The sequence below is a fragment of the Geotrypetes seraphini genome, chromosome 6 (genome assembly GCF_902459505.1).
Source record: "Geotrypetes seraphini chromosome 6, aGeoSer1.1, whole genome shotgun sequence".
NCBI lineage: Eukaryota > Metazoa > Chordata > Amphibia > Gymnophiona > Dermophiidae > Geotrypetes > Geotrypetes seraphini.
Window position 1 is genome coordinate 45,371,748 of NC_047089.1, and position 12,013 is coordinate 45,383,760.

The window sequence follows — 12,013 nt, forward strand, 5'->3', positions numbered from 1 at the left end:
GGCTGTGCACATAACCAATAGCCAGCCCTGTCTTGAAAGAGCCTGCGAATTATAGACCGGTGAGTCTCACATCAATAGTGTGCAAACTCATGGAAACACTAATTACAAGCAAATTGGACACGATCTTGAATGAAGGGAATCTTCGGGATCCCAGTCAGCATGGATTCACCAAGGGTAGGTCCTGCCAATCCAATCTCATCAGCTTCTTTGACTGGATAACAAGAAAGTTGGACTTGGGAGAGTCTTTGGACGTTATGTACCTGGACTTCAGTAAAGCTTTTGACAGTGTCCCACACCGCAGGCTGCTAAGCAAGATGGAATCGATGGGGTTAGGAGAAACACTAACTGCATGGGTCAATGATTGGCTGAGTGGCAGACTTCAGAGGGTGGTGGTTAATGGTACCCTCTCTAAAACATCGGAGGTGACCAGTGGAGTGCCGCAGGGCACTCTTTTTCAACATATTCATAGGGGATCTGACTCAAGGGCTTCAAAGTAAAATAACACCGATGACGCCAAACTATGTAATATAGTAAGTGAATGCAGTTTACAGAATTATATGGTGCAGGACCTGCTTACATTGGAAAGTTGGTCCTCAACCTGGCAGCTAGGCTTCAATGCTAAGAAATGTAAGGTCATGCACCTCGGAAGCGGAAATCCATGCAGGACGTACTTCTTGAACAGAGAAACTTTAACTAGGACTTCAGCAGAACGAGATTTAGGAGTAATCATCAGTGCAGACATGAAAACTGCCAATCAAGTGGAGAAGGCTTCATCTAAGGCAAGGCAGATATTGGGTTGTATCAATAGAAGTTTTGTCAGCCGAAAGCCTGAAGTCATAATGCCGTTGTACAGGGCCATGGTGAGACCTCATCCGGAGTACTGTATGCAATTCTGGAGGCCACATTACAGTAAAGATGTGCGCAGAATTGAATCGGTTCAGCAGACGGCCACCAGGATGATCTCGGGGCTCAAGGGTCTCTCGTACGAAGAGAGACTGAACAAATTGCAGCTCTACACTCTCGAGGAACGTAGGGAGAGGGGAGAAATGATCGAAACATTTAAGTACCTCACGGGACGTGTCGAAGTGGAAGATGATATTTTCTTTCTCAAGGGACCCTCGGCCACAAGAGGGCGCCCGCTCAAACTCAGGGGCGGAAAATTTCATGGCGACACCAGAAAGTATTTCTTCACAGAGAGAGTGGTTGATCATTGGAACAAGCTTCCAGTGCAGGTGATCGAGGCAGACAGCGTGCCAGACTTTAAGAATAAATGGGATACCCATGTGGGATCCCTATGAGGGTCAAGATAAGGAAATTGGGTCATTAGGGCATAGAAAGGGGGTGGGTAAGCAGAGTGGGCAGACTTGATGGGCTGTAGCCCTTTTCTGCCGTCATCTTCTATGTTTCTATGAACTCTAATCTTGGAAACTACGCAGTAGTGCTGCCCGATTCAGGGAAAAAAATTTGGATTCGATTCGATTCAGCCTGCTGAATTGGTTTTCAATTCGATTTTCCTGCCCAATTGGGTTTTTTTTTGTTTTTTTCAAACATCCTGGTGGGTTTATTTTATAGCCTCTTCACCCCTTTTATAGCCTCTTCACCCCCTTTGCCTTCTCCTAACCACACTGGTGTAAACAAAATAAACAAACAAAAAAGACTTTTCCTCTCTCTCTTAAATCCTAGCTCACGTTTGTGGTCTAACACCAGCTTTGGCAGGATACACGTTTCAAATCTGACATATTGTAATCACAAAAGGGAAAATAGAATTAGTTTTTCTACCTTTTGTTGTCTGGTCATTCAAATCTTGTTGGTCCCAGGCTCTGGTTGTGTTCTGATAACTTGCTTGCCAGGGTCTCCTTCTTTCTTCTTTCTCCATTCTAACCATCCATCTGCCATCTCTGTCCTCCCCTTCCGTTTCCCTTCCCTCCCCCGGAGGTCTGGCATCTTTCCTTTTTTTCGTCTCCATCCACAGATCCACCTTTTCTTAACTACCCTTTCATCCAGCATCTCTCTCTCCTTCCCCACCTCCCCAGGGTCCACCATCTCTCCCTTTCTTTTCCCAACTACCCTCCTATGCAGTATCTCTATCCTCCCTCCACACCATCCCTTGTGTCCAACTTCTCTCCCTTTCTGTTCCTTCCCTCCCTAAATCCCATTGCCATCATCTCTCTTCCTCTCCTCTATTTTCAGACCCATTATTTCTTCCCCCCCAAAGTCCGGCATATGCACGTCTCTTTGAACCCCCCTTCCCTCCCCCCTCCCGCCGTGTACTTCTACACCAGGGCCCCCCTCCCCTGGTCTGTCCCCTCCTTGAAGGCCTGCACCTCCCCCTGAAGGCCTGACCCCCCTTCGAAGGCCTACATCCCTCCCCCGAAGACCTGCCTGCCTGTCCCCCCTGAAGGCCTGTCCCCCCCCCCTTTGAAGGCCTGCATCAGTGCATCCCCCTGAAGGCCTGCCTGCCTGTCTCCCCTCTTTGAAGGCCTGCATCTCCCCCAAAAGCCTGCCTGCCTATCTCCTATGAAGACCTGTACCCTCCTCCCCCGGAAGGCCGCACACCCCGAAGGACTACACCCCCTCCGGAAGGCCTGCGTCTTCCCCACTGGCCTCCCGAATCAATCTTCCTAACTTCAGCAGCCTGCAATAAGATCACTGGTGCTAGCGATCTTTGCAAGCTGCTGTATGGCTTCGGAGCATCTTCTCTCTGCCGCAGTCCCGCCCCTTCTCTGACATCAGAGGCCAATTTTTTGGCGGGGTAAATTGATTCAAATCGATTCACCCGAAATGAATCAGTGAATCGATTCGCATTGTGAATCGGGCAGCACTACTAAGCAGACTCAAAGCCCATGGGCTAATGCTAACCTGTGTAGTATTTTTCTAAACTAAGGTCAAAAACAGCATGGTGGGGTTAGTCATCGCCTAATCCTCTTCACCCAAAAATAAGTAGAAAGAGAATTGAACAAACAAGCAAAAATAATCTTCAGGCCTTCTTGATATGTATAAAAAGTTTTATTTTGGTCATATATCCTGGAAATGTTGAACTGCCTTATAGCCTAAGAGATCCCTCTTTCAAAGCTTTACATTTCCTTTATCAGTATTTGGTTTCACGCACTTAGAGCAAAATACTCTAATTCCTTGGTGAGGTGCTATTAATAACCAAACCTCAGTTCACAAAAGAACAACAAAGCTTATAAAGGGAACGGAGCATTTATCAAATTCAGAGAGACTGAAATAGCTAGGAATGTTTACTGTGGAAAAACTGAAATGAAGTGGGATCCTCCACTGCACAACTACTAGCAGAAGCTCACAATGATTTATGTTCAGGATGCATGGAATTAATTAAAGCAGGGCCTGAAAAGGTTGCAGCTAATCAAGAATAAATTTACTACACAATCTATAGTTAACAGCTTGTTTTACGACAGTGTGAACTACTGTCTGGTTTAGTGAAGGTGGCATAGATGGAAACATTTAAGAATAAACTTTCTGTGTTCTTGGCTGCCCATAACATAAATGTGTGTGCAGATGTGTGACTAGCAGAAACCGTTAGAGGTGTCTAGACCACTCGATAGAAGGCTGGAGATACTGGAAAAATTATGAGTCACGGTCATACTATCCACAGGACCTGGAGGCTGCCATGCGCTTAGGATTTATTCACTGAAAAAGTCAAAATGTGCTCATCAGTCTAGAATAGAGTTGTTTTTGAGACCAGGTCCTAACATATGGTAGTGTAATCAACTGAAAAATTTCTCTAAATGAGCTCCTGTGTCATGAGGTAACTAATAATTGAGGGTTTTAATTTTCTGCCAGTGTGGAACCAGGATCTCTCCCCATCTGAACATATCACGGGCCAGGGGATTCGTCTTCTGATGAAACATCTTCCTTGACTGACCCGTTCTGTGGTCCTGCAGGAGCAGCACTTCAAGTTTCTTCTGCGGCTACATGTCTCTCCATTCCGGGCTTATGTTTCTGGATACGCCTCTCATGCTCGGTGTCCTCGGTGCCAGTCCACCCCTGCAGGCTTGCTTCATATGTTCTGGTCCTGTGACCGTATCCAAGCCTTTTGGTCCTTTGTAGCACTGAACTTGCAGTCTGCTCTTTTCTCAGGGAGCTCTTTTGGGATTGTCTAGAGGGGGTAACCTGTTATTGCAGAAGGTCTCCTTGTTGGCCCAGAAGTGCATCCTTTTGTTGTGGCGCCAAGCTGAAGTGCCTACTTTAACTATGTGGAGAAATGAATTGTTTACTTTGTTAAAATTTGAATATCTGGATGTTCGGAGGGGGGGTCCTGGGCCCTGGAGGAAATTTAGGAGAATATGGGCTCCCGTTTGGGAGGGATTGTCCCCGAGAGCTCGTAGTTCTTTACTGAACTTTTGACACTGGTGGGGGTGGGGGATTCTGGTGGGGTTGGTTTCTGAAGGTCTTCGTGAAGGACGACGCGAATGACCTGACTGTTTCTGCTTTTTTGTCTTGTTCATTTTGGTTGGTATGTTTGTACTGCTTGCTTTTGTAAATTTGAAAACGTTAATAAAAATGATTGCCAAAAAAAAAAAAAAAAATTTCTGCCAGCTCATGGCTGTAGAATTTGCCACAGCATCACCTCACGTCTGGAAAATCTTTTAATTTCAACATTTACATATTACTGTAAAACCACTAATGGCCTCATTTTCCAATATTCCCATTATTGGCCATGCGCTAATTTCCCCCTTAGCACATGCCCATTAATGCGTGAGCCCTTGCCTTCACCTGTTCTCTAGGTAGTAAGGTCCCAATTGGTCAGCACAGAACACGCCTACTCTCAGTTTCCCAGACACGCCCCAGTGCTAAATTAGCACATGGGAAGTGTGTGCTGATCCCAAAACTACCGTGGGACATCTAAGCATGCTGCACGGTAGTGCTTTTTGACCTGCGGTATGCACATGTTGGTGCAGCTCGGTACAAGGAAAGTGGCTTATGGAGAAGCAAACTCTACCTTCTTAAAGACTGTTATCACTCAGTTATAGCGTTGCTATCAACCCACTTAACAAGGTGGACCAATTGCAATCATCTTCCCCTCCCCCCTTTTCTAAAACTGTAGCGTGGTTTCTAGTGCCAGCCACAGCGGTAACAGCTCTGGTGCTCAACTACCAACATCGGAACTGTTACTGTCACGGCCGGTGCTAAAAACTGCACTACAGTTTTGTAAAAAGTGGGGGGGGGGGGGAGTTAATGAGATGCAAAAATCCTTTTGCATTTTCTCTGGAATAATAAGAGCCTATGAACATTACTCGACACAGAACTTTTTTTTTTTATTATTTAGCACTTAGTCTTTGGAATAAGATTCCAAATTATATGTCTTTGAACTGAATTTTAAAGCTTTTAAGACCCTTTTCAAAACATTATTTTTTCATGTAGCCTTCAGTTCTGATGTTCCTCAAAATGAATACAGTAAACCCCCTGCAAATTTGCAGTTCGCAAATTGCGCACTCAGTAAATTTGTGGTATTTTCTGACCGCCTCTTCCTAGTACTAAAGTCATGGTTACACCAATCAGGAGCTGCTTTGATATGCCAGATAGCGTGTCAAAGCGGCTCCTGATTGGTGTAACCATGACTTTAGTACCAGGAAGAGGCGATCGGAAAATGTGCCCGGCTTCGTAAGTACAATTTAAGCATCTGCCAGCGCCCCAGCTGCCCTCTCCTGCCTTCGATCAGCTGAAAAACCGTAGTTTTCAAAATCTGCGGGTGTTTCTGGAATGGAACTCCTGCAAATTTCAGGGGAGTACTTTGTGTGTGTATATATATATATATATATATATATACAAAGTACTCCCCCAAAATTATTATATATACTAACAAGATACTTCCTTTGAGTAGTGATGGCCTAAATCAGGGGTGTCCAATGTCGGTCCTCGAGGGCCGCAATCCAGTCAGGTTTTCAGGATTTCCCCAATGAATATGCATTGAAAGCAGTGCATGCACATAGATCTCATGCATATTCATTGGGGAAATCCTGAAAACCCGACTGGATTGCGGCCCTCGAGGACCGACATTGGACACCCCTGGCCTAAATAGAGGCACATAGGCACCTTTTTTTTTTTGCTATTTTCTTTCTTTCGTTTTTGTGTGATTGAATAGGTCTTTCCTGTATTTTATGGCGTTCTTTTCTTTTTCCATGCATTTGATTTTAATTGTTAGCCGCTGAGAGCTGTTGTAAGCTTCAGCGGGATATCAAATTTGAATAAACATAAACATTAGTGTACTAATGCCTGAAAGGATGATAGAGCTCAAAGCTAAATAAATATGTGAACTCAAGGGAAGTACTTTAGCATTTAATACTGGCTGAATATGGACAAATCATGCCAGGTCAAGCGGGGGAGGAGCCTAATGGTTAGAGCAACAAGCTGAGAACCAGGGGAGCACAGTTCAAATCCCATATCAGCTCCTTATGATCTTGGGCAACTCACTTTATGGCCTCAGGAACAAACCTAGGGGCCAGTGCTGAGAATCTGTCGGTGTTAGAGCCAATAAGCAAAGGCCTGGCATCGGCATTAATCTGCACAGAATACTCAGAGGACTTTAGCAAACCAATGTTAATGAGGTCCTTTGCTATTTCCTCCCAATGCTCAGAGAACAGTGCACAAACTGCTCTTTTCGTTGGAAACCAACCGCCAGCTTGGAGATGGCACTGGGAGATTAGCAGAGGATTGGGAGACTAGAGAGGATGTCTTTTGCTTTTCAGTTTAAAAGCTGACCGTTTTGATTTCTTTTGGAAGTGGAAGAAAGCCCGGCACTGAGAGAAAGAAATGTGCACAAATCCGGACAAATGTGAAGGCCAAAGTGTATACTGGCGCTTAAATATAAGCCTTCCTTATCAAATTTGGAAAAGATTATATTTAAAGGTATAGAACAGTAGCCCTGATACGTGCTTCACTTTCAGGTTCGTCTGGCACATATACACAAGAACTGCCCTTACCACAAAACTTTTTTGCGCGCGTGTCAAACACGTTCCTCCCCCCCCCCCTTGCTTTTGCTTGTACAGTTTGAATACCATTTCCTTTGAGCTTTAGCTGCATAGGGTGTTGTTCAGGTGGCACAGGGTGGCATGCTTTCTGCACAGTCCTGGTGGTATGGGATTTGTACTGTTGGCTTTAGGGTGGAAATTTTCAGCCCCCTAGATTGTGACCCTTCCAGAGACAGAAAAATACCTACTGTACCTGAATATAAATTATTTCAATAGCTTTCAAGCTTACAGGGTGATACATAAGAAATTAAAATATACAAACATTAAAAAAAACAAACTTCTCTTAATAGAGTTTGGATTCAAGTATCAGGAATAACACCTATAGGAGATTAAATAAAATAAAATAAATAACATTGATACACAGTAGAGAATGACACGGTGACGGTTTACCCGCGGCCACCGCATTTAAGCCGCGGGTCACCGCCGAAAACGGGGAAGAAAACTAGCAGTCGCTGCGGTGACGGGGACAAGGCCATTCACCGACCGCGGAAACGGTGAACAGGTTTGTCCCCGCGGGCCAATGTACCCCCTTCTAGGAACCGCTATTTACCTGTGTTTCACCGTGCTCCTCATTTGTCAGATCAACCCTTCCTGCCAATCGCAGCAGAAGGGTACCCAACCCCTCCTGCCGGTCCTCCCAATGGCCTCCCCTAAGATCGCCGGCAGGAGGGTACCCAACCCCTCCTGCTGGACCCCCCCCAACGAACCCTCCCACCCCGGAACCCCCTTAGTCTTACTTTCCAAGTTGGACCGGACAGCTCCTCGCTCGTCTGGCCAGCAGGCCTGCCTCCGTCCAAATGAGGCGGGCCCGCCCCTCCCCTCCCCTGCCTCCCAATGGCCTCCCCTAAGATCGCCGGCAGGAGGGTACCCAACCCCTCCTGCTGGACCCCCCCCCAACGAACCCTCCCACCCCGGAACCCCCTTAGTCTTACTTTCCAAGTTGGACCGGACAGCTCCTCGCTCGTCTGGCCAGCAGGCCTGCCTCCGTCCAAATGAGGCGGGCCCGCCCCTCCCCTCCCCTGCCTAACCCACAGGATCCTAGGGCCTGATTGGCCCAAGCACCTAAGGCCCCTCCTATAGCGGGAGTGGCTTTAGGTGCCTAGACCAATCAGGCCCTAGGATCCTGTGGGTTGGGCAGGGTAGGGGCGGGCCCGCCTCATTTGGACGGAGGCAAGCCTGCTGGCCATACGTGTGAGGAGCCGTCCGGTCCAACTTGGAAAGTAAGACTAAGGGGGTTCCGGGGTGGGAGGGTTCGTTGGGGGGGGGTCCAGCAGGAGGGGTTGGGTACCCTCCTGCCGGCGATCTTAGGGGAGGCCATTGGGAGGACCGGCAGGAGGGGTTGGGTACCCTTCTGCTGCGATTGTCGGGAGGGCCGTTGGGGGGGTCTACAGGAGGGGTTGGGTGCCCTCCTGCCGTGATCGCTGAGGGGAGGGGAGACTAGCAGCCGTAGCCGCGGTCACTATGCTAATCACAGCAGCATTTAAAGTACATGTCGTGTTTGTTTTTGCATTGCTAGCCCCAGGGGTGGTGGAAGATTAGTGATTGAAAAACTGTATGAAAAACAACTATTTTAAATTTAGTGATCAAAATGTGTCAGTTTTGAGAATTTATAATAATTAATTTTTTCTCTGCGTGTTTTGTTTTTGTATAGTTATTAACTAATATTTAACTAAGTTTTAAAGTTTTAAAGAATGTTTCCTTTATACGTAAATAAAGAAAAGTGAATGGGATTGCAGTGGCGGTGACGGGGCGGTGAATGGGGTGGCAGTGGCGGTGACGGGGCGGTGAAGAGGATGGTGAGACGGGGACGGGGCGGTGACGGGGATGGTGAGACGGGGACGAGGCGGTGTCGGGGATGGTGAGACGGGGACGGGGCGGTGACGGGGACCAATTTTTTCACCGTGTCATTCTCTAATACACAGCTGTAATGGTATGGCATCCAGAAGAGAGTGGCGCAGTGGTTAAAGCTGCAGTCTCAGCACCCTGAGGTTGTGGGTTCAAACCCACTCTGCTCCCTTTGATCCTGGGCGAGTCACTTAATCCCCCCCAATGCCCCAGGTACAGTAGATAGCTTGTGAGCCCAGCAGGACAGACAAGGAAAAATGCTTGAATACCTGAATAAATTCATGTAAACCATTCTAAGCTCCCCTGGGTAAACAATATAGGAAAGAAATAAAATGGAGTGGATTAGCATGTCAAGATGAGCTAAGGACCCTGTTGTCTGTAGCATGATTACTTCTTGTTTGCTTTTGGATAAGACCCAAGCACAAGATCTGAGCTATGAGCTGAGGATGTCCCCTTTTGGCCTTTTAGCTGAGAATAAGAACTGAAGACTAGGGGAGCAGAAAGACTAATGCTCTTTCAATGGGCTCCACTGACAACGGGATGTTGAGTCCATTGCCAAAGCAAAAGGATTAAATTCTCTGCCAAAAAACCCCCCAAAACCAAACAAAAAACACACACACACACAAAAATACAAGAATCCAAAACTAATACAGGCCTAGAGGACCTAATCAATGAAATATGCATTTTTCATCTGTATGTGAAGGGTTTCATTATTCAAATGGGAATATGTGAGCACCTTTTACAGAGCAAGGATATCACAGAATTTGACATTTTTGAACACAGAATGCCATACACCTTGCCATATAACAGAAGTGGGCAACCTTGGTCCTCCAGGACTGCAATCCAATCAGGTTTTCAGGATTTCCCTAATGAATATGCAAGAGATCTAGTAGCATGCACTTTGTCCATTGAATGCAAATAGATCTCATGCCCAGAGTAAAATACTAAGGGGAGGGGGATTGGATTTTCCTGGGTGCCATCTTAGCAGGGGCACTGGTGAGAATGACTTTGGCCGAAAACTGCTACTTCCAGTCCTGACCCCCCACTCCCCCCCCAGAACAGCAAAACAGCCATCATCATAAGTGCTGAGTTTAATGATGACTGCCGGATGCAGGGTGTGCTCCTTCTGACCTCAACTGCCACCGCAGTGTGCATCTGGCCTCCCTGGGACCTGCAGTCATCAGGAGACGGCGTGGGACCTCTCAGCTGTATGTGCATTGATGACAGTATAGCATCCTGCTTTGCTAAGACATAAACTTCTGGTGAAAGATGGAACACTGCAAAGTCATCAGCACATATCTGGGAAGTTCTGTTGCCTTCTAATGATGACCATTGCCGCTACATCTAGGATTTGGTGGCAGCAGTTGGTAAGGGGGCTGGTGAAGCTGAATGCAGCAGTAATGCAGTGAGGGAGGCAGCAGGAGTAAGCTTCCCGCCTCAGGCACCGTCTTCTTTATTACATCACTGCTCATACGTATTCACTGAGGAAATCCTGAAAACCTAACTTGGCTGTGGCCCTTGAGAACAGAGGTCGCCCACCCCTTCCGTAGCCACTACTCTCAGGTTTTTGCAGTCTGTGTCCCACAAATGACAAGATGTTTGGGACAGGCTGGATGGGCAACTCCCATCGTTTGAACCCAGTGGCGTAGCAAGGGTGAGAGGTGCCCGGGGCAGTGGCACACCAGACGTACGCAGCGTTCTACAGAGTCATGATAGACAGTCTCTGCTCCAAAGAGCTTACAATCTAAACAGACAAGACAGACAAACAGGATGCCAGGATGGGGGATATAGTTGGGGGGGGGATGGTTAATCTTCTGGCTAGGGTGGTGAGCAGTGAAATCAGTAATCAAGAGTACTTCCTTGGAAATGGAGTAATATGATCAAGTTTCCTTGAGCAAATAATTAAATTTGATAGCTGTATTTTATATTAGCTGGAGATGGCACAACTGAAACCAAGTAATACCACTATATAAGGCATTACAAAGGTGCACAGTGGCACCACTGAATTCAGATTATTGAAATACAGTAAACGGAATTTAAAAGATAGCTCAGAAGTGAGAATAAGAACTTCTAAACACTTAGGGCTCCTTTTACAAAGTTGCAGTAGAGGATTCTACTGTGGGCCGATGAGGTAAATGCTCCGATAATCATAGGAATTCTATGGGCATCAGAGCATTTACCTCATCTGCCCATGATGGAAATCTTTACCATAGCTTTGTACGAAATCAGCATTAAATTTTTTTTTTAAAAAGGTCACAATTTACATTGGGACAGGCACGTGGGATTTCTTATGGAGAGGAGATTGTGGATGGGCAGACTGGATGGGCCATTTGGCCTTTATCTGCCATCATGTTTCTATAACCATAAAGCTCTGACTTCACAATGCAGGTATAAAGAGCCTTAGCCAATAGGGAGAGGAGATAGTGGATGCTGTGGATAGACAGACAGGCCATTGGGCCTTTATCTGCCATCATGTTTCTATTTTACAATAGATAGAATCTGCTAAACAGATGTCATCATTAGTTCTTCCAGGTAATGAATTGGTATAATCACCATTGTACTTGGTTTTCTTTGAGAAATTTTTGAAGCATGTTTTGCTGGGAAGGGGGCAATTTCTCCCAATGGGTTATTTTTGCCAATACCAACTTTTCAAAATTATTGGAGGGTGCTAAACCCAATGGAAATTACCTCTCCCTGTACTCCAGTGCATCTCAAACTGTGTACTACGGCACAGCAGTGTGCCCTGAAGAAATTCTAGGTGTGCCATGAGAGATTCCAGAATTTTTCTTTATTTTAAAAAATTATCTTCATAAATATACACTAGAATAAATGACATGTACATCACGTATGCAAGAGTCTGTCAATGTTATGAGTGTCTGTGTGCATAAGAATACAATCGCCCAGACAAGCATCATTCTTTGATGTGATTGGTCCTTGAAAACTAATGGCAAGTAAATTTAGTTTTATTTTTTTATGCAACAAAGCAATCAAGGCTTTGTTACCATTTGGATCTTATCGTTGGGAACTTGGATTTTCAGCTCTGACAGAAATTAAATCGAAAAAAAGAGAATGACTGCAGATGGTGCATGTTTGCTTGTCGACTATCGAGACGTATTTTGAGTTAATTTGCACTAAAATAAGCACATCCATTGAATTGATAGCAATTCTATTCTACT